The 22430-nt window shown below is 43.7% G+C and overlaps 1 non-coding gene across 1 annotated transcript; it reads left to right on the top strand.

Annotated features, from left to right (window-relative positions):
- Window positions 1–6638: 6638 nt before the first annotated feature.
- Trnat-agu lies at window positions 6639–6711 on the top strand. Its single transcript has one exon. It is a non-coding gene; the product is annotated as a tRNA-Thr (tRNA).
- Window positions 6712–22430: the final 15719 nt, after the last annotated feature.

Genomic DNA, 22430 nt, shown 5'->3' with positions numbered 1-22430 from the left:
GCGACAAACAGGACCAGAATACAGGATATAACAGATAGTCAAAAGACATGCGCTAGCGCGCGCTCGTACGCATTCACATACACAGACACACACACACACACACACACACACACACACATACACACATACACACACACATAGCATGAATTCATCACTTGCTTACGTCACTCCCTGCTGGGCGACTATCGCTGTGAAAATCCGCCTTGTCTTCAGCCAACGAGAAGACTGGAGACATGGTTCGAGCTAGTGAAGAGGGGATTCGTGCACTTATACGAAGGAGCAATGCGTGAGAACGAAGAGAGAAAGTTATTTGCCACTACCTACGTCATGGAAAGGTTGATACGAAAGCGAGAGGAGCAGCGAAAAGATCGATAAGATTAATCGTTGAGTTTTTTAAGAAGGAGGAGAAAAGAGGAAGACAGCAGCAGACGAAAAGGGCAAACTAGCGCGAGCCAGGTATCGCTACCATGAGCCAGCCTACGTGGCTTACTGCCCTCCACCACACTGCGGCCATCCAGTAATTTACTATCGCCCGCTTTCCGACATGAAGTTGTGGCCGACGGCAGCCGTCACACAGTGACATTAACTGGTGTAAATATCTACAGGTTCAGAGGGATAACAACCCCTACATTCAGAAAGAGAGGTTTCCAAATTGTATCCTGGATGGTGTTCAGCCCACTTATAGGTTTCTGGCTGATCCTGCAGTTCTAAAAAAAGTGTGTTTATTGCAAAACCCAAGATCCAAATGAATCTCTAAATTTACTCATATGGAAACGATGCACTAAAGTGCTTTCATCTGTTACAATTGTCAGAATTGCAACTTGTGATGCAGTTCTTGTATTTAATTATGGGAATGTAGGGACGTGGTATTAAAAACAATGGGCCTTAAGACAACAAATTTCACTCAAGACATCTTGAGAAAAATGGATTTACAGCGCCTCTCTGCAGCTGAAAAGTCAGTTGAAGACCTGGTAAAGAAAAGAAGGCAGAAAACAAGAAACCAGAAGAGAAACCTCGAAGGGAAGAAAAAACTGTGTTCATATCTGGAGCCTTCTGAAGAGGTGACATAAAAAGAGGTTACGTTGAACTTTAAATTTAATTTCTTGAAAATTATGATTTTTTAAGGTTTACGTATCTTTTTCTCAGAAACTATGACGTCTAGAGTTATGAAATTTTGTACACTTATTCCTATAAGTCAACAAATGTTGTCTCAAGGGTAAATTTTGAAATTCCGAGTGTAAGCTGAGATGTGGAGCAAAGAGCTCGAAATTTTCATGAATTTTTTATTTTACTTACAAAATTATAATTGAAAAGTTATTAAAATTCTCCTATTCGATATATTCAAAAAACCTCATGAGAGAAACTTACTGTATGGAAGAAGATTAAACAGAGAAAGTTGTATAGGAAACTATTGAATAGTTTCTGAGAAAGAGGTACTATATTATTTTTTGAAAATAAAACTTCTAAATTCCAGAAAAGAGTTAGGTAATATAATCCAAGGAATTTAACACTAAATGTGTTAATTTCGTGTTAAGCATGGTACAAAATTTCATTGCCGTGTATTTAGGATTGCGAATTTGGTGCACCTTTTAAATACTGTATGTTTCTCATAAACGTCTCCGCTTAAGGATTCATTACAGCGTATTTAATCATTATGTAGGCTATAGTTATTTTATTTAAATGTTAATACCATTCTGGTATAAACGCAAGAAAATTAAGTAGCAGTTTTCTACAAGCTCTTAACAACAGTCACCAAGCAACAACCTACAGAACCATCCCAGCATTTGCCTGAAGCAATTTAGGGAAGTCACGGGAAACCTAAATGAGGATGGCTGGACACGGGTTTGACCGTAGTCCTTCCAAGTGCGAGTCCAGTGTTCTAACCACTGCACCACCTCACTCGGTGCGTCACCAAATGGATTCGTGTGGTGCCACCACGTGACTTTTTACCCAATAATGTCCTTCGGGGTTCAATACCAAAAAAATATGGACTTGGATCGTAACAGACAGATTGGAAATATTCCAGAAAAACTTAATAAATTAGTTTGGTTGGATAGTGGTGTACAAACAACCGTTTACATTATAATAACTTCTTATGATATTTCTGTATTGAGAGAGACGTGATTGCGCTGCCCTGAAATTTTTATGATTGACTAGCATCAGTTTGCAATTTTTGGTTCAAACACGTACAATATAATAACATTTCTGAAGTTTAATTCCTTACGTCAAACGTCTCTTTGTTCAGCATTAATAGACAGGCTTACAGAAGTAAAGTCAGTCACGGAAATTTGGAACTGAATCGCGATAAGCCTCACGTCATAGTGAGTAAGTTCAATCTTTTCATGTGTGTTAGTGTGACCTCATTTACCTCTGATGTTAATCGCTAGTCAGAACAGTGCACTGGACTCGCATTCGGGAGGACGACGGTTCAATCCCGCGTCCGGCGATCGTGATTTAGGTTTTCTGTGATTACCCCAAATCGCTCCAGGCAAATGCCGGGATGGTTCCTTTGAAAGGGCACGGCCGACTTCCTTCCCTAATACGATGAGACCGATGACCTCACTGTCTGGTCTCCTCCCCCCCCCCCCCCCCCCCAACCCAACCCTCAGAACAGTGTCCGCCACAGACCGCAGAGTCAGCTGTACGCGTCGAAGTGTGTAGGGATCGTTACACTCTTCTAGAGGACGTCAGCGGATGACTGCAGGCGATGTAGCATGAGCCTCACAACATGGGTACAGAGCAACGTCGCAGACTTTGTAACTACAGTCCACATTCGTATGTAAACCTTATAAGATAACAAGATTCCACGAAACTCAGGAGACATAAAAAAATGGAAGAAATAAAAAAAAATATTAATAGAAGCTGGATCATTACATTTTGCCTAATAATAAGCAATGACGAAAATTACGTCTTCTACTTAACATTTCCTGTACACATGCGCTAACTCAATGTTCCGTTACAGATTCCGAATGCTCGTTGCTACATTTCAGCTGTAGTATCACTGATTTAGTCCTGAACTCCTTGTTTCAATCCAACCAGTGCCTTTAAGTTGCTCCTGTGGAGCAGATTCGTGAGGTAGCTTCACAAATTTGACACTATGGCAGGAAATATGAGCGAATCAACAGATGATTGCTGAACAGTTACGGCACTGTTATCATTGGTTGTATTGCTGCATGCAATAAAACAACGTCCTGTTGAAACTAGACTCCCTCAAATTGGTGCAGCAAAAATGGTGGCTATCACCACATCCAACCGAGGTGATTAACATTGCAACCTACTCTTGACGGGAGAGGTGAAATAGTGGTTAAAGAAGGAGGGGTGGGGATCCAATTCCCGTCTGACTATATAGATTTAAGACATCCATGATGCCCCTAAATCGATTGAGATGAATACTGCGAGAATTTCTTTGAAAGGACATCTCATATTTCCATAATCATCCTTGTCGAACTCGAGACTGTGCTTCCTCTGTGATGACCTCATCGTCAATGTTATGTTCAATTCTGTTATTTCTATTTGTCTCCTCACTCTTCATTTTGGAACAGTCAGTGTTAGACGACCTCTAGTGATGAAAATACACATCTTGTAGCCACCTTGGGTTTGAGTGTAAATGGTGTTCTTTGCCCAGAAAACGAGGTTCTGTTAGACTATATAAGCTGAGAGATGACTGAGAGATGAACTGAAAATAAAGTGTACCTTTACGTGCTTGTAGACATTTACTGGCAAATAGGTCATTGTTCTCATCTGGTCCTTGTACCAATGGAATGAAACAGTCATGTTTACATTGGACGGATTTACTCTTGGAGGGGTCTAACATCCCGTCGAAGATAATGTCATTAGAAATGGACACGAGATCGGGTTGGGAAAACATGACAGAAATCGGCCGTGTCATCTACAAAGGAACCACTGCGGCATTTGCCTTTAGCGATTTAGGCAAAACCTTGATAAACTTGGATCATGATGGCTGGGCAGAGATTCGAAAAATGCTTCTTCGGGAATGAGAATCGCGTGGCTTAGTCATAGCGCACCTCGCTCTGCCACGCTCTAGGGACGATCTCACCACACATATGCTCTATCTGATGAAAAGTATCAGGACACCCATATGTAACGCAGATTTGACCACTAGATGTGACGAGAGGTGGTCCTGACAACATAGAAGGAGGTGGAGAATATTGTACTGTAAGCAGAGATGCGGAAAGGGTCCGTCAGGAGAGCTCACACAGTGGCTTCGAATGTAGACTAGTCACTGGATGTCACCTGAGTAACAAATCCATTAGGGACATCTCAGCCCTTCTAAAGCTGCCAAAGTCGACTGTTGGTGATGTGATTGTGAAGTGGAAAAGCGAAGTGGCTAAACCAAGAAAAGGGAGACCTCATGTACTGATGGAGCATTGAGAAGGATGGTGGCAAGAATCGTATGAAATCAGCGGAAGGAATCACTCGTGATTTCCGAAGTGCTCTTATCAGTCAACCCAGCACAAGGACTGGGCGTAGGGTGTGGTCCAGTAACCCCTCAAAAGCCGCACGTTCTTGTGGTCATTGCCAAGCGACGAATGAAGTGGTGTAAAGAGCGCACCACTGGACGGTGGATCACTAAAAGTGGGTAGGAATCACACTGTACCCTGTGGAAATCCAACGGAAGGGTCTGGGTTTGGTAAATGCCTGGAGGACGTTACCTGCCATCATGTGTAGCGCCAACAGTGAAGTACGAGGGAGGTGGTGTTGGGACAGGGGATGTGTTTGTCGTTAGGGTGTTTTCCCCTTATTGAGCTTAAGAAAACACTAAATGCGGAAGAATATGAACACATTTTATAGCATTGTGTACTGCTTACGATAGAAAAGTTTGGAGACGATGTATGTATCAGCATCACAATGGAGCTTATCATAAAGCAGCACCTGTGAGGTAATTGTCTGTGAACAGTAAGATCCCTGTAATGGACTGGTCTATCCAGAGGCAAAACCTGAAACCAGTGGCACTCCATTCAGATGATTTCTTCATGTACGGATCCAGAGTCTCAATGTAACTTCTAAATGATAAAAACATTTTGAAAACATAATTAGGTGTTAATAACGGCTTCAGCTGAAGCGATTCTTAATACCCAAGATGAACACTTGCTAGCTGTGGTTGCCCTACCTACAACGTTGTCTGTCGGTTTTATTATGCAAGATGCCGTTATTTTGCCATGTTAATGTATCGCATTATTGGCCAGTTTCGACTTTTGGTCACTTTCAAATGTCTGCAAGTACAATACCAAAAGAAAACACACACACACACACACACACACTTGTCGAACGTTTATTAATACGGTTTTGCAAATCACATCCTGCTTCCAAGCACACATTATACAACACGTCTTGTAAGTAAAAACACTACTAGCAGCTAGCTTACTAGTCCTATCAAATTAATTTAACTGCACAATGTGTCCCTTTACTTACTGATTCATAAAAATATCTGTTATAAAAACGCGGGAAACACTAGACTATACAGGGTGTCACTACTATTGCCACCGAGAATTACTCCGAAAGTAAAGTTTGTGGGACAAATGTTGTATGGGACTACGGGGGCCATAATATGACGTTGGTGTTTTGTTGCTAGGTGGGGTCGAGTCAGAGATATGGAGGTCAACTTCGTTTTTTAAAATGGGATGCTATAGTTTGGTACTTATTTCCTGATAGCGGCTATCGAGATGAATACAGTGATGTGTAACAGTAAGGTCTTTAAAGGACAACGAAGGTCACAAAGGTGGCATGAACGTCCATTTACAGAAGGTGTTCGAAGTGATGACCACTGGTATCAATGCAGTGCTGCAATCATGGATTGAGTGGTATTCCTTATCACTTCGGCCCTTGTCGAAGCACATGCTCTGACAATTCTCTCTCGCATACCTTCAGTTGGAACGTCTTTATAAACAATGTCTTTTACGTATCCCCATAAGAAAAAATCCAGGGGAGTCAAGTCTGGCGAACGAGCCGGCCACGACACATCTTCCCCGCGTCCAATCCAACGATTTCGGAATTGTCTCTGCAACTCATTTCTAGCCATCAGCGGAAAATGTGCCGGATACCCACCGTGTTATTACCACATGCCCATACGTTCCATAGCAATGCAGGTGTGCCCCGAGACTCTGTCCTCTCTCCTCTCCTTTATTTTCTGTACACTGCCGATACGCCCAAACCAACTCTGCCAGTCCATCTCCTTCAGTTTTCGTCTCCTCTGTCAACCACACCCAAACCTAGGCATTATTTACAGGACAAACCATCTGCACCTTCCATCTCCATGACTTTTACCTTATCATTAGTATCCACCCTATCCAGTTACCGAACACACTCAAATACTTCAGGCTAACTCTCGACCGACAGCTAACATAAGAACTTATAATTATATTTTTCCCTGAGACATTTAAGTCTATTCTTTGTCTACAATAATGTTAGAAGCAGAAGAAATGGATTAAAGTTGATATTATAAGATCACCTATGGCACAGGACTTCCGATTACGACTAACGCTGGGGTGCTATTCCAATGCCGGAGAGCCCTGGCAGTAGTGACAATGTGAGGGAAAAAAAGCAGAAGATATTATTTGAAGTTTGTGTTGGAGAGGGCAATCAATTTGGGTACATCGTGCAGCAATATTTACAGTAGTGCTGTGATGGTGTAATGGTTAGCATTTCTGCCTAGTAAGCAAGAAGACCTGGGTTCGAGTCCTAGCCGCAGCACAACCTTTAATTCATTTCCTCTGCTTCAATCAATATGGTAGATAAAGAAGACACTAACATGTCTCAGGGAAAAATATAATTATAAGATCGCCTATGGTACAGGACTTTCCCATTACGTCCAACGCTGGGGTGCTATTCCAATGCTGGAGGGTCCTGGCTGTAGTGACAATGTAAGAGAAAATAAGCAGAAGATATGAGCTGAATTCTGTGTTGGGGAGGGCAGCAATGTTAACCATAGTTCTGTGGTGGTGGTGTAATGGTTAGCTTTTCTGCCTATCAAACAAGAAGACCCGGGTTTGAGTACTAGCTGCAGAACAAATTTTAATTTATTTCTTCTGCTTCAATCATTAACATAAAAACCTCACCTACTAACTGTACAACAGAAAACTCACAACAGATTTAATCTACTAAAACTATTAATTGGTCGAACTTGGGGATTATACCCTTCTACTCTCCTCCACACCTACAGAACCTTGATCCTACCTATTCTCTCCTCTGATAATGCGGCCTGGGTATGCACCCGACGCCGCGCGGGATTAGCCGAGCGGTCTCAGGCTCTCCAGTCATGGACTGTGCGGCTAGTTCCGGTGGAGGTTCAAGTCCTCCCTCGGGCATGGGTGTGTGTGTGTTTGTCCTTAGGATAATTTAGGTTAAGTAGTGTGGAAGCTTAGGGACTGATGACCTTAGCAGTTAAGTCCCGTAAGATTTCACACACATTTGAACATTTATCCACCCGACCACAGTTCTGTAAGTCCCTCTAAATGCACGAATGTCATGCACTCTGCCTCGCCTTCAGAATCCGTTTATCTTCCGCCACGTGTACCCTATAGTATCTCATCATATCCACAACCCTCCTCGCCCACGTTACACCTGCACACACTCCACATCCTATCCCAGTGCATCTTCAACTGGCACCCTCTCGCAGACAATAAAATCCACCCCGATATCTACCCGTCCTACCACCTATAATTCCCTACATATCATACAACACACCAGGGCTCCCACCGACCTCTTATCTATCCACATCTTCACATCACATCCCTTCTTGATCTGCTGCCCTGCCTACCCATCAGACTGCTCCTCACCTTCTATCTTCACATTCTCTACGCAAAGACCTATCTTCATCTCCATGCTTACCTACTTTACAGACCCCTACATTTTTTCTACCCACTACCCTCAACCCTATAGAACACATTCTCTTCCCCCAAAGCAGGTCCTTCAACTATTAATTAAAAGTGCAGTGCTGGTTCTTAAAGGAACATCACCCTTCTGCGATTTGATTTTAAATGTATATATTTTGTGATTTTTTTAACTTTCAATCCTTTGATTTTAATTTAATAACAAAACGACAAGAGTCATCCCGCTTCTTTATGCAAACGCGAACAAAATTCAATCTTCTACAGGTTTTTTTTAAAAAAAATAATTGTAAATTGTTTGCCTTTTAATACTATTTATTTTTATCTTTGACATATTTATTAAAAGCGTTTGGTTGAACAACGGAATGTTGTACCGCTGACAGCACCCCTCCCCCCCATATGGGCGGGGGAGACGAAATTACAACATATGGGCGGGGGAGACGAAATTACAATAAAGAACAAAAATGTCTTTCGCCACTGTAGTAAAAAGCAGTTCTTGTAAGTGACTAAAGGCCATGTGTCACACAAGTCTGTGAACTGTTAAAATTGATTACAACACTGTCTAGTACTAAAATCGTTCACACTCATTATTGCGGTGTACGAATAAAGAGTAATTTTTGTAAGACTCTTCTAGAATGATCTCATGTGTTCATTTTCCCTAAAGTAGTACACTAAAATTAGCGATATATGTCGCTAGTAAAAATACAGAAAGCCTTCCTACCAAAAACACAGTGCTGCTCACCAAATATTGCCAGATTTCATTACCGCAGTGGTTAGCACACTGAACTCGCATTTGATAGGACAACTGCTCAGACCCGCATCTGACTATCCAGATTTAGGTTTTCCGTGATTTTTCTAAATCGCTCCAGGCAAATTCCGCGATGGTCCCTTTGAAAAGCGCACCACCGATTTCTTTCCCCATCCATGACCACCTGAGCTTGTGGTCCGTATCTAATGACCTCGATGTCAACGAGACGTGACACACCCAATCTTGCTTCTTTCAGATTTCATTACGATGAAAACAGTCCTCCGTATTAATTAATGCACACAGGACGCAAAACACGACTAAAATAATCTAAAAATCTTCTATTTCGGAAGTCTGTCTGTACATTTAACATCTGTGTTGAGTGCTTTATCGGATATTCGTGTATCTCTATGTATTGTAAGACATCCATGGTTTTTCCGTTATTGCTCTGTGTAAAAATTTTAAGGTTTTGTTTACGTCTAACACTGAGTGGCAATTTTCTCTCGTAGGCATTCTAAACGTGGACGGATTACTCTGGCTTTGACTGACGTTTTTATTTGTGCGTGTTTTAAAATTTCTCCTCATTTGGCCAAAGTAAAATTTCTCGAATTCTCCATATTTTGTTTTGCAATTACCGGATTGACTGAAAGGCAGCTTTTCCTGCGTTTTATGATGAATGATGCTATTCAGCGTTTTGTTGATACAGAAACTACCATGAGCATTAGTCTTACGGAATATACCTGCAACTTTATCTGACATCTTTCCGATGTATGGCATCACAATGTATTTTAGATTTTCTCTTTTTAATTCTATAGCTAGCGTGATTTCAACATTTGTTATTAACTGTTTCGTTTTCAGCTTTTTAGTTAGTTAGTTACGTGTTCCATTGATCAATATCATGGAAAAACCGTTATGATGTGGAACGTGTCAAATGCGCAAGAAATGGCCACAGGAAACAAGTTTTTTTTTCTTTTTTTGTTTACATTATAGAGTTATACCTAAATATTTTTATTATCTATCCCACTCCCTTAAATGGCATAAAATGAATATATTATCTCCAGATTTATTTACTCATATTCAAGAATTCATCTATGGCATAGAAGGAGTTGTGAAGAAGGTAGGATTCCAATTTGTTTTTGAAACTATTACTGCTGTCTGTCAGACATTTTATTTCATCTGGTAATTTGTCAAAAAGTTTTATAGCATCATATTTTACCCCTTTCTGTGCCAAAGATGGGTTACGTAAAGGATAGTGTAGGTCTTTCTTCTTTCTGGTATTGTAATCATGAATGTCGCGGTTGATTTTAAACTGGTCCATGTTGTTGAGAAAAAATTTCATTACTGAGTAAATGTACTGTGAAGCAGTTGTAAGAATTCCTAACCTTTTAAACAGATGCCTAAAAGATGTGCGACTATGAACCCCACACATAATTCTAACTACTTTCTTTTGAGCAGTGAATACCTTTTGCCTAAGTGTTGAGTTGCCCCAGAATATTATTCTGTATGACATCAGAGGGTGGAAGTATGCAAAGTATGTTAGCTTACTAATTTCTACATCCTCAAAATTGGCAATCATTCTGATCGCAAAAGTTGCTGAACCTAGTCGCTTTAGGAGATCCAAAATATGAATTTTCCAATTAAGATTCTCATCTATATGTACGCCCAAAATCTTAGTATGCTCTACGCTGGCTTCTGACTTATTTTGATTTGTTATGTTTTTTGAAGGAATTATACTTTTTCAGCAGAAAATTGGTGTACTGTGTTTTTCCAAAGTTCAGAGCAAGCCCATTCGCAGAAAACCAATTAATAACTTTTCCAAAGAACTTATTTGTATCATTTTCTGTCGGACTTTCTTTTACTGGATTAACAATTGTGCTTGTATCATCAGCACACAATGTCAGTTCAGCATCTTGTTTCACATAAGAAGGGAGGGCATTCACGTACATCAACAACAGGAGGGGACCCATGATCGAACCTTGTGGAACACCTAATGTAATTTCGCCCCATTTAGGTGAAGTAGCAAACTCTTTTGAATCACTTGAAGCATATAAAGGGACTTTTTGCTTCCTGTTCTGTAAGTATGACTTAAACCACTCATTTGCTGTTCCATTTATACCATAGAATTGTAATTTCTCTAACATAATGTCATGACATCACAGTGTACTTTAGATTTTTTCTTTGTTCAACATTTGTTATTAACTGTTTCGTTTGCAACTTTTTATGGTAGATTTCATTAATCATGTTTATCATAAGCCATTCTAACAAATAACGGCTACGATTTGTTATGAGTTCTTTATAAATTTCGTCTTTTTCCAATGGAAGGCTGGTATTGTGATTGGCACAGATTGGAAGAAAGCATTCTTATGAGTAATAGGGTAACAGGAGTTCCTGGTAACTATCGTGTCCATTTTTTTAGACTTACTACGACTTCCTAAATTATATTTCGTTTGCTGTTTACTATTTTTAAATCGAGAAAATTCATACTCTTTTGTGGTTATAATTTCATGGTAAACTTCAAATTCTTATGCATGTAGGTTAGCTGTTTGTGGATGCAGTTTATTTCTTCAAAGCTACCGTTAAGAAAGGTCAATGTGTCATATACTTATCTTTTGTATTATTTGATTTTAGTTGCGCTCTGTTTGTATTTATTAAAAAACGTCATTTCGTACATGGTTAGCAGAGTTGTTTGCATGTGTGCTCGCAAGACAGTTTCCCGTTCCCAGGCCGTCTTTTTGCGAATAAATTTCGCTTTGAAACGGAAAGCAATTGTACGATACCACTGCCTGAAAAAATTCAGTCAGGTCATACGTTTTGACCACTCTGGATTTACCGTATTTGTATAAACTGTTCTTAATAATGTTTATCGTTGCTGTCACTGGAACATTTGTATAAAGGGTTGTAATTTAGAATGAAATAAAATTCCCTTTATTAGGAATGTTAATGCTTTTAATCTCATTTGCTAGTTCGAATACATATAGTTTATTAATGACGCGGTTCAGCTTATTGCTTAAAAATACGCAGGGCTTCCTATGAAACCGATAATTGGATGAATCGGTGTATCCTCCCTACGAATCATTGGCTGGACCCTAGGTTTTTGTATGCAATGTTCATTACTACAAAATTTTTAATTTACCTTTCTGTGAAAATAGAACCACATTTTAAGCGTATTTTTTTATTAATGAGTTAAATTTATTGGTTGAGTGAGGTTGTTCTTTGCGAAACATTCTTGTACTTTGTTTTCGTACTCTTCCTTCTTGATGGCAATCGACGTGTTATCCTTGTATGCCTACATAGACATGGCATCTTTATTTTTAGTTCATTAATAATCTGTCGTACTGTATCGTTCTCTTTCTATTAGTAACTGACGAGTTATTTTGCCTATAATCTGTTCACATATTAGTTTTGAGATTCACTAATGAGCTCATTCTTCTTCCAAATCGACAAATGCCGCATGTCTAGTGCCCCCGTAGCACTGGCTGTTAAGCATAATGATGTTCACCAATATGTCTTACCTGTTTACTGTTCTTTTGGTATTGTATTTGCAGACACTTGAAAGCTGCCAAAGGCCGAAACTGGCCAGTGATGTGATATATATTCATGATGGAATGTAGGCATCTTGCAAAATAAAACTGACAGTCTACTGAGGTTTCCAAAACGATTTCATCGTTAGAACCTATGGGATGAGATACAACTTCGACTTTGCTCCGGGCACCAGGGTCAAACACAAATATTTTCTGTTTTTTTGGCTCTTGAGAAAAAATAGCCTGCCGTTTCTCTACGGACACTCAGACGCCTCTTTGAAAATGTCGTCAGGAGAGTCCAAGCCATCAGAAAGGCTACGGATGTCCAGATGCTTTTTATCAGGTAGTGTGTGCTTACGAACTAAGCAACTGGATGATTTCGACCTGGATATTATGTGGATTTAACTTTCCTATCTCACAACCAATTTCTTTTTCCCCATTATTCCTAAGCTTGGAATCATGGTTTTTTCAAGTGTTTTTGGGTACCTAATATTGAGGCGATAATTGGAATCGTCGTAATTAGTATGGCATAGCTTCCAAAGTGTCACCATTTTCATAAATCATTTTTACAGGGAAAGCGCAATGTTTTTAGTTCTTTAGTTCCATTAATACTAAAAGAAGAAGTTGTCCTGCACTCACCGTACTCTTTAAACAATGTTTTCAACTGCACATCCTTGTTACGGTTCGCGCGGCTCCCCCCGTCGGAGGTTCGAGTCCTCCACCGGGCATAGGTGTGTGTCTGTCTTGTCTTTAGCCTATGTTACTTTAAGTTAGATTAATTAGTGTGTAATGACCTCAGCAGTTTGGTCCCATAGAACATACCACAATTTTCCAATTTCCAACTGCACACGACTATTAAGTTATAGGCTCTGAGCACTATGGGACTTAACATCTATGGTCATCAGTCTATTAAGTTATATTTCTTAAAATTCTCATTTACAATTTTGAAAATACGATTATTGTTCTTATATCAGAGAACTTGGTTTTCACTTGCGTGTTATCCACACTCGGTTACAAGCAAGAAAGGGACAGACGTAGAATATAAAAATGATCAAGTGCTGCCTACTGACAGTGCAGTTCGCAATATTTGGGAATAAACAAATAGTATAGCCACCTAATAAACATTATTAATTAATTACTACTGATATTAGTTAAGCTTTTACAGAAAGATAAACGCACTTGATGAAAATAAATCGAAATAAATCTATTCTCTCGGACACAAAATTTGGGCTACAGAAAACTTGTTCACCTGACAGCCGTACATGTATTCACTCATCAAAAAATTGCTTCAAATGGCTCTGAGCACTATGGGACTTAACATCTAAGGTCAGCAGTCCCCTAGAACTTAGAACTAATTAAACCTAACTAACCTAAGGACTTCACACACATCCATGCCCGAGGCAGGATTCGAACCTGCGACCGTAGTGATCGCGCGGTTCCAGACTGAAGCGCCTAGAACCGCTCGGCCACCAGCGGCCGGCCTTCACTCATCATATTTGGAAACATAAAATGATAAAAGTATCCCAAACAACACGCCTATTTTTGATCATGTGACCAATACCACAAAACATCTGACAGGTAGCAGAGACATTTTTAGATCTAAGAGAAAATTATTTCCTGTGGACGAATTTTTCTGTTCCATAGACGAATTTTTATTTAAAGGCTCGTTACCTGTAAGAATAACGCTAGTTCTTAAATTTGTTTGCATGATTATTAGAAATAAAACCTTATACATTCGTTACTGTTAAAACGAATTACATATACATGTCCTGTAAACTGACTCGTTCCACATCATTTCGATAATATAATCTTTCAAATGATCTATGGAACATGTAAGCAACTAACTAACACTAACTAACTAACACAAAAAAGCTGAAGGATGTGATAACGGTACTCATCAACGTGGATGATGTTTCTGACTGAGAAGAAACAATTCTACAGTTCCACTCTTTCTCGTATATGGAAATAAATTTGTAGTCAATGCACATAAAAAGAACAAGCTTTTTTAAGAGGTACCACGAATACAGTACTGAGTCACAACAGATATCAATAACAAACTGTAAGTAAATTGTTTAAAAAAGGATTATTGTCTTGTTTTCCCTCCTGTAATAAAAATCATTCAGTCTCTAATTTACATATTAATGCGAATTAAAAAAAAACCTTTTAGGCTATCTTATAGATGGTTCTATCACTTTTACACTCCGTGTCATTCCAAGTAAGTACGTTAACATGTTGTTGTTGTGGTCTTCAGTCGGAAGACTGCTTTGATGCAGCTCTCCATGCTACTCCATCTTGTGCGACGCTCTTCATCTCCGAATAACAACTGCAACCTACATCTTTCTGACTCTCCATGCCGGCCGGAGTGGCCGTGCGGTTCTAGGCGCTACAGTCTGGAACCGAACGACCGCTACGGTCGCAAGGTTCGAATCCTGCCTCGGACATAGATGTGTGTGATGTCCTTAGGTTAGTTAGGTTTAATTAGTTCTAAGTTCTAGCCGACTGATGACCTCAGAAGTTAAGTCGCATAGTGCTCAGAGCCGTTTGAACCATTTGATGCAATCTTCAGCATTCTTCTGTAGCACCACAGTTCGAAAGCTTCTATTCTCTTTTCAACCAAAGTTTTTAACGACCATATATCACTCCATACATGGTTACACTCCAGACAATTATTTTCAGAAAAGACTTCCAAGCACTTAAATCTGTGTTCGATGTTAACAAATTTCTCTTCTTTAGAAATGGTTTTCTTGCCATTGCCAGACTGCGTTTTATATCCTCTCTACTTCCACCATCTTCAGTTATTTTGCTGTCGAAATAGCAAAACTCACTTATTACTTCAAGTATCTCGCGTCCTAATCTGACTCCCTCAGCATCACCAGATTTAATTCGACTACATTCCATTACCTTTGTTTTAATTTTGTTGATGTTCACCTTATGCTGAAGCGCCAAAGAAACTGGTATAGGCATGCGTATTCAAGTACAGAGATATGTAAAGAGGCAGAATACGGCGCTGCGGTAGGCATCGCCTAAGTAAGACATGAAGTGTCTGGGGCAGTTGTTATATCGGTTACTGCTGCAACAATGGCAGGTTCTCATGGTTTAAGTGATTTTGAACGTGGTGTTATAGTCGACGCACGAGCGATGGGACACAACATCTCTGACGTAGCGATGAAGTGGGACTTTAACGTACGACCATTTCACGAGTGTACAGTGAATATCAGGAATCCGGTAAATCATCAAATCTCCGACATCACTGCGGCTGGAAAAAGATCCTGCAAGAACGGGACCAACGACGACTGAAGAGAATCGTTCAACGTGACAGATGTGCAACTCTTACGCAAATTGCTGCAGATTTCAATGCTGGGCCATCAGCAAATGTCAGCGTGCGAACCATTCAACGAAACATCATCGGTTTGGGCTTTCGGAGCCGAAAGTCCACTCGTTTACCCCTGATGACAGCACGACACAAGGCTTTATGCCTCGTCTGGACCCGTCACCACCGACTATGGACTGTTGATGACTGGAAAAATGTTGCCTGGTTGGACGAGTCTCGTTTCATATTGTATCGTTCGGTTGAAATTCTGCGGGTTTGGACACAACCTCATGAATCCATGGACCCTGCAAGTCAACAGGGGACTATTCAAGTTGATGAAAGCTCTGTAATGGTGTGGGACGTGTGCAGTTGGAGTGATATGGGACCCCTGATACATTTAGATACGACTCTGACAGGTGACACGTACGTCTGACCACTGCAGTTCGAAAGCCTGTATTCTCTTTTTAACCGAAGTTTTTAACGACCATATTTCATGTTCATTGTGCATTCCAACGGACTTGGGCAATTTCAGCAGGAGACCCCACACGTCCAGACTTGCTACAGAGTGGCTCCGGGAACACTCTTCTGAGTTTAAACACATCCACTGGCCTCCAAACTCCCCAGACATTATTGAGCATATCTAGGACGCCTTGCAACGTGCTGTGCAGAAGAGATCTCCACCCCCTCGTACTCGGACGGATTTATGGACAGTCCTGCAGGATTTATGGTGCCAGTTCCTTCTAGCACTACTTCAGACATTAGTCGAGTGCATGCCACGTCGTGTTGCGGCACTTCTGCGTGCTTGCTGGGGCGCTACACGATATTAGGCTGGTGTAGCAGTTTCTTTGGCTCTTCAGTGTATATCCTCCTTTCAAGACACTGTCCATCGTGTTCAACTGCCCTTATAAGTAGTTTGCTGCCTCTGACACAATTACAGTGTCATCGGCAAACATCAATGTTTAAATTTTTTCTCCGTGAACTTTAATTCTTACTCCATATTTTTCTTTGGTTTCCTCTCCTGATTGTTAAATGTACATATTGAATAACATCAGGGATGGGCTACAGCCCTGTCTCACTTCCATCTCAACCACTGCTTCTCTTTCATCCCCCTCGGCTCTCATAACTGAGTCTGGTTTCTGCACAAGTTGTAAATAGCGTTTTAGCGTTTCCCTCCCTGTATTTTAGCCCTGCTACCTTCAGAATTTCAAACAGTGTATTCCGATCAACATTATCAAAAGCTCTCTCTAAGTCGATACGTGCTATTGTAAGTAGCCTGTTTATATGATAATATTCTTCTCGGGTATGCAGCCGGATCATAACGTCTTCATGACACAATGTTTCCGCGGTCCAACTGGCCGCCATCTTCAGGTGAGAGTGCTGGTGCACGATCTCGCCGGAACTGATTTCTCAGCGCAAGCGGCGTCCCCTATGTAGGCCGCAGAAGACCCACAACGCGTGCGCGAGAAGGTGCCGTAACTGCCCTCTAGCTCGGTAAACATACCGCTCCGCCAGTGGTGGAAATAGGCGAAACCGGGATATCGCTGTCAAATATTAAAAAATTTTTATTCCGACGATCGAAACACAGACCGTTGTTTTTTAATGTCAGGTAACACCGGGTCCCAAGTCTTACTTAAAAGATAACCCTCGTCTCTATTAATAAGATTGTCAGATAAACGAACCTCTATGGATTCTTTTAAAACACAGTCCCAACAGCGAGATGCAGGGGGCAACCATTTGTGTCTCGTCATAGAGCATTCTGTGTCCCTCGGTGAGACAGTGCTCCGCCACTGCAGATTTCTCAGGTTGAAGCAGCCGTGTGTGCCGCTGATCTTTTCAGAATTCTTCCTATCTTCGAGGAAATGCTCCCAGCAAAAGGCAGAAAAGCCACCGATTTGCAGGTATCTTCTGGTGGTTCAGGCGAAGGTCCACGACGGATCTGTTTATCTGTATAGCCATTCTGCTTGAACACAACCTTAAGATGGTCCAATTCTTGTGTCAAGCTTTCTCCATCTGAAGATAGGAAGATAGGAAGAATTATGAAAAGATACCACATCAAAAGTATTTTTCGTCCGCCAGCCAAGATTAGAGCACTCCTTGGCTCTGTAAAGGATGACTTGGGATTGAGGAAGCCCGGTGTGTACAAGATCCCTTGCCACTGTGGGAAGGCTTATATTGGTCAAACAATCCGGACCATTCAGGACCGATGTGTTGAGCAACAGCGGCACACACGGCTGCTTCAACCTGAGAAATCTGCAGTGGCGGAGCACTGTCCCACCGAGGGACACAGAATGCTCTATGACGAGACACAGATGGTTGCCCCTGCATCTCGCTATTGGGACTGTGTTTTAAAAGAATCCATAGAGATTCGTTTACCTGACAATCTTATTAATAGAGACGAGGGTTATCTTTTAAGTAAGACTTGGGACCCGGTATTATCTAACATTAAAAAAACAACGGTCTGTGTTTCGATCGTCGGAATAAAATTTTTTTAATTTTTGACAGCGATATCTCGATTTCGCCTATTTCCACCACCGGCGGCGCGGTATGTTTACTGCGCTAGAGGGCAGTTACGGCACCTTCTCGCGCACGCGTTGTGGGTCTTCTGCGGCCTATACAGGGGCCGCCGCTTGCGCTAGTAAGTCAGAGACGCGCTCCTGCCGTCGCAGCGGAAGGAGCTCTCAGCCGGTGATGGCCGGTGCAACGGTAGCTATTGGGGTTTAGGCCTCGCTGACCGCTCTGCTCTACAGAGAGTTCCCTTTCGAAGCGCCAGTAGCGCTCGGTGGATCGGCGGAAGGTTGAGCTTGCTCCCTTTCGTCGAAAAGCAGCGTAGCTCGCGGAGAAGCTCAATTGTCGTAAGAGTCACCGACTCACAGTAACCCGTGACTTCGGTTACAAACCTAGCGAGACTCTATCGTTCTGTGTTAGGGTTGATCAGTGCCAGGGGCCCATTCACGTGGGACCACCCCGCGTACTGTAGGCCACTTCTCTTCCTCCGCACCTCCTTTAGGTGCCGCGCCACTGCACCAACGGCGCACGCTAGGCCGTAGGGCATTCCCTCTCTTCTGTAGGACCTACTTGTTAGCCTTTTCTTTTCAGAAAAAGCATAATTGTCGTGCCTACCCACACCAAATAAAGCTCCTGTAAACACTAAGATGGCAGATTCCGCCGGTGTTTCCCCCGCCCTAACCCGCAGCAAGGCTGCAGCCAAAGAGGCGCGAGAGTCGGCTGTCCCCGTCGACGTGAGCGTCCCGCTTGCCGCCGTTGAGGAGGTGTTGGCCGACAAGGACCGGCAGATCGCTGCGCAAGCGCAGGAACTGCTGAGCCAGCGTCGATTGATATCCGACCTCTGCGGCCCAAGTGAGTCCCCCACGCGAACAAGCACACTCCACATAACACTACATTCACCTGCAACTGGTGACTCATGCACCACTGTCCCACTGCGGCAGCTGACTCCAACGGCGGAACCAGCAGCTGCAGATGCGGACACAGAACAACACTACACTGGGTCCTGACAGGTGGAGGGACCGCGACGCAAACAGAGAAACACCACGCAAACAAGCGAGCAACCACACTCGCAAGGTAGCCGAAAGGCGCTGCTACCTACACCAAAACGCGCACTTCCGGTTAGGAACACCAATACAACAACAAACACGACCAGACCTGCGGTCAGCAACACCACACAAGTACCAACCGCAGCTACGCCCGTACAACAGAAGACTGGTTTTCCCCTAGTCGTTATACAGAACTACGGGGACCTCAGCGTCCTCAACACAACATTCGCGGAAAGGCACTCACCTTGCACGCTACACACAAAGAACTCTGGGGATAGGCCTCACTGTACGTATCAACTAACAATGAATATAAAGATCTCCTTATCTTCCTCAAAGAAAAGGGGATCGAACATTACACGTACAGGACCGCCGAAGAACGGACACAGCAGTACGTGGTAAAGGGAGTGGACCCCAGTACCCCAAACAGCACAGTACAAGCGGCGCTCAACTTCCTTGGATTCGACTGCAAAAGTGCTTCCAGGATGACAGGCTTCCGCTCCCACCACCGACTATCACACTACCTGGTCGAGATGGCCGACACGGCCGCCTCCCGCGGCCTTCTGCAGATGAAAAGCCTTCTGCGGATGGACGTAAGGGTAGAGATTTACGAACCGCCACAGGTCCCACAACAATGTAACAACTGCCAGCGGTTCGGTCATTCGGCCCTCCGCTGCGGCCTGGCACCCCGTTGCCGCGGATGCGCTGGCAAACACGCATCCAACGCATGTACACTAATACACGAAAACATACGCCGTTGCGCCAACTGTGGCCAAGGCCATGCGGCCAACTACAGGGGCTGCGACGTATACAGAGAGGCGCAGAGGCGCAAAAATCAAAAGTCGAAGCCACCCAACGTCATAACACGTCCAAGGCCCGCACCAAACCCTGTCAGGAACGGAGTGTCGTTCGCCATGGCTACACGCCCTGGAGGAGCGGAGCAGGCCGCGGAACCTCTGCGCCCAGCACACGCACCTAACACAACCGCTGCGACAACAACACAGTCGTCCCAGCCAACACACGACACTGCAACCACACCGGTACCAACACCAGCCCTCAAAAACAACACAACCCCACCCCCTGAAGCCACTGCCTGCGAACCTACACATGACACACAAGAAAACACACTCACACAAGGAACCCCAGAACCAAAAACCCAGAGAAGGCGTAGGCGAACACGCGGAAACAGGAGCGGGAACACGCGCGCACCACAACAAAATACCCAGCGACAACAAAACAATGACACACAGACACACAGTCAGCAAGCCAGCGACACCAGCAAACACACTACTCCACCCCCCACCACGTCTGACATACAGGCACCTCAAAATGTTCCACATAACAACACCACAAGCGCCAGCCCACACATAACGCCAACACCCGCACCAGCGGCCGCCAACACCACAACCGAGCCACAGGCCGACACAAAACACCAACACAACATTTGGGAGCTTATTGGAAACAATATTCCCCCATCACACGTCCACTCAGATCTTTAGCAAGATCATGGCGGTCGTCACCACACTCTTCACGCAGCTCTTTACTGCCCAACCTGGGCAGTACTGGGCCGCCATACAAACAGCGTTCACCACGCTGTTTACACCCATACATGGGTAACACGCCACACCCCGCCCCCATCGCAAACAACCAGACACTGACACGGATCCTGTTCTGGAATGCAGACGGGATCAACAACAAAAGGGCGGAATTTGCCGCGCTCATGGAGCGTAAGGGTATCCTTATCGCCCTATTGAGCGAAACTAAACTCAAGCCACGCAACCAACTAAACTTCACCGGCTACTGCGTCTATCGTACCGACCGACCGGACGGCTCCGGTCACGGCGGAACAGCCATCATCATACACAAAGACATAGAACACACAAACATAGTGCTCCCTGAACTTGAAAAACTAGAGGCAACCGCCGTCAGGGTCAAGTTCAACGGAGCCTACACTACACTGGTGTCAGTATACAACAGCCCTAAAAACATTAAAACACGCGACATCAGCACAATACTCAACAAATCACCGCGCGTAATAGCCGCTGGAGATCTTAACGCAAAACACCCGGACTAGAACTCACGAATACGAAACTCCAACGGCAAGAAACTATACGAACACGCACTAGGACGAAACTACATCACACTAGCGCCGACCGAACCGACGCACATTCCCTACCGGAGGGGAGACAGGCCAGACGTGTTAGACATGGCCCTCATCAAGGGCATAACAACGACACTCAACGTTGCCGTTGAAAACGATCTGTCCTCAAGTCACCAACCCGTTATACTGTACATTGAAGAAACACTGCAGCACATGGAACAACGCAGGATGTTAGACTACAGGCGCGCGAATTGGACCCAGTTCAAGGAAACGCTTGACAGTTGCATCCCACCCACCCACGCGATTAACGAGACAGCCCCAATTGACGAGGCAGTTGAAACCCTCACCGGCGCCGTCCAGGACGCAATAGCCGACACCATACCAATCCGCACGCCACAACAACACAGTGCTGCCCTGCCCCAGGAAATCCTGGGCCTAATCTCAATGAGGAACCGCCTCAGGAGACACTGGCAGCGTACCAGGCGCCAGCACTTCAAACAGCACATTAAAAGGCTCCAGGGTATAATCCGGGAAAAAATACAAACATTCAAGACACAACAGTGGGACCAGAAACTCGAAGGGCTGGACACCACGCGGCCTGGCGTGTGGCAGCTAGTCCGACACTTCACCAGGGAGAAACTGTACACCCCCACCTTACAAGGGCCCGACGGACCAGCATATTCTGTGGAAGAAAAAGCGGAACTGATGGCCCTCACACTCGCAGCGTCATTCACACCGAACCTGGATCCCTCAGACCCAGCGTTCACACTTGCTACGGACCAGGAGGTCACACGCATCTTGGCCCAACAGGCGCGCAACAACATCCGACAAGCTAGTACAGCAGAAGTCAAATGGGCCATCATGCATACCACCGCTAGGACGGCCCCTGGTCACGATGGCATTCAAAACCGTGTCCTCCAGGAGTTCACGGACAAAGCTGTAGACTACCTAACACACATCACGAATGCCATACTCAAGCACCAACACTTCCCCGCCTTTTGGAAGACGGCCAAGCTCCTGATGTTCAGGAAGCCGGGGAAAGACCACTCCCTCCCGCAAAATTACCGACCCATCAGTCTGCTGAGCGCGCTCAGCAAGATCGTTGAGAAGGTAATATTAAAACGACTCACCAGGCACTGCATCACAAACGACACCCTGAGACCGGAGCAATTCGGTTTCAGGAATCACCACTCAACAACACAACAACTCCTCCGCGTCGTTGAATACATAACACACGGATACAACACAAACAAGGCAACTGGGGCGGTGTTCCTGGACATCGAAAAGACTTTCGATCGTCTATGGCACAACGGCCTAATACGCAAACTTAGCGACACAGGGTTCCCCGACGGGCTCGT

Source organism: Schistocerca piceifrons, chromosome X (genome assembly GCF_021461385.2).
Source record: "Schistocerca piceifrons isolate TAMUIC-IGC-003096 chromosome X, iqSchPice1.1, whole genome shotgun sequence".
In the NCBI taxonomy this organism is placed as follows: domain Eukaryota; kingdom Metazoa; phylum Arthropoda; class Insecta; order Orthoptera; family Acrididae; genus Schistocerca; species Schistocerca piceifrons.
This window is presented reverse-complemented; position numbering and strand designations above follow the sequence as displayed.